This window comes from Echinops telfairi, unplaced genomic scaffold (assembly GCF_000313985.2).
Source record: "Echinops telfairi isolate 266 unplaced genomic scaffold, ASM31398v2 ScPeMD7_11;HRSCAF=52, whole genome shotgun sequence".
NCBI lineage: Eukaryota > Metazoa > Chordata > Mammalia > Afrosoricida > Tenrecidae > Echinops > Echinops telfairi.
This window is the reverse complement of record NW_022103908.1, coordinates 29,463,871-29,465,695: the sequence shown is the minus strand read 5'-3', so window position 1 is coordinate 29,465,695 and position 1,825 is coordinate 29,463,871.

The following is a 1,825-nucleotide window of genomic DNA, read 5'->3' as shown; positions in this document are numbered from 1 at the left end:
AAAAAAAAGTCTTAGAAATTCATCTAAGTTGATAGTATAGAAAATATAAGTACTATTAAAACCTTTTTCTTTTAAGTATCCTAATGTTTTATTCAACTCTTAATTATATATATAATACATATATACTTGAATTTTTTTTCCAATTTGAGTTTGGTCTTTAAAGATTATGAACAGCTTTGAAAATTACAAAATCTTGATCTAATCGACTAGTTTAAAGCCTGTTTATAATTGTTTTATAGTAGGGGGAATTTTTTTGGTTCACAAGGTTCATAGTAATTTTATTTTTAATAGCTCAACTCTAGAAATAATCCAAATGCCCAGCAACAGGTGAGTAGAAAATAAATTGTCGCATGCCATACTCCATCAAGAAAAATTGATACGGACAATGAATATAATAACTGTGCTTAATGAAAAATTGATAAAGGTGTTAAAAGAAGCTGGCAGAAAAATAGAATATAGTCTATGTAATTCCTGTTTTATATATAACACTAGTAATATGTAGTACATAAATATCAGTGGTCATATGAAATGTGGAAAATATAAAGAATAGAAAATCTTTTGGGGGTTATTGATATATATTTCTAGTGTTTGAAATGTTAGTTTCATAAAGGTACCTATATGTCAAAGCATCTAATTATTTACTATAAAATATATGCAATTTGTTCGTATCAATTGTGTGCCACTAAAACTGTATAAGAAAAAAAGTTTCCTATTTAAGAGGTCTCTGGGTAGTGCAAATTGTTAAGCAACTGAGTAGTTGGGGGCTTAAGATGAGTCATTAATGTCCGTATAAAACACTGTTCTATGCTGACCCAAGGGGGCGCTGCATGATTCTGAACTGACTCATCAGTAACTAGTCTGATTCAGGATTTTTATTCTTTAGATAATAAGAAGCATTGTGTAAAGCCCTGGTTTTGCTTGTTTCTTTTGATTATAAACTGAAAACATTCCTCATGGGGTTAGACTTTAATATGTAATAACTATAGGTAAGACATTTTCCATTTGCTTTTAATTATTTTATAATATTTATTTAGTAGAGGCCAATATTTTGTTTGGGAAAGATTTTTCAGAAACTTACTCAGACCTCTGTGACCTTAGAGAGTGCCAAGGAGGCCTGAGCTTGTGTCATTATTTCCATTCTGGCTTACAAAAAGATACAAGAATGAGTTATATTAATTTAGTTATACATATTAAAGTTTGCTTAGATATTTTGACAAGCAAAAGATAGGTAATTATTTTATTTTAAGTATTTTCTTGGTAAGTAGTTTAGTCTTCTTGTAATATAGGATAAAATTACTATATTTTCCTAATAAAATAGCTTTAATTATTAATGTAGCTTAAATTAAAATAGTTCTTAGACAAACAAGTATACTAAACAGACTTAAAATACTGCCTTATAAAATAAAAAAAATCAATAACCATAAATTACAGTGTGTTAAGCTGCATTCTTCTAGAGGACCAAAACCAGAGAATGCATATATCTATTTGTACCAAGAAAATGTCTCATATCATTACAAAAACAGTCAATCGCAGAGTCCTCACAGTGGTGGTATCAGAAGTGACTGAACAGAAGATCAGCAGGTCAGGCTTGTGGCTAGAGAGATGAGTGAATCCAAGGTCAGCAGTCCTGATGGCAGGTCAGCGATTGGTTCTGGTATCAGCAGGCCATTTTCTCAAGTTAACCAGACAAAAATGGAACAGATGTTGATGACTTACATATGGGACCCAGATCCAACAGAAATCAATTGAGCTCATCCATAGCATCAGTTTGTGTAGGAAGTGGGCTACCACCCCAAGGTAACTTTCTTTTGATTGTGTCAGGACT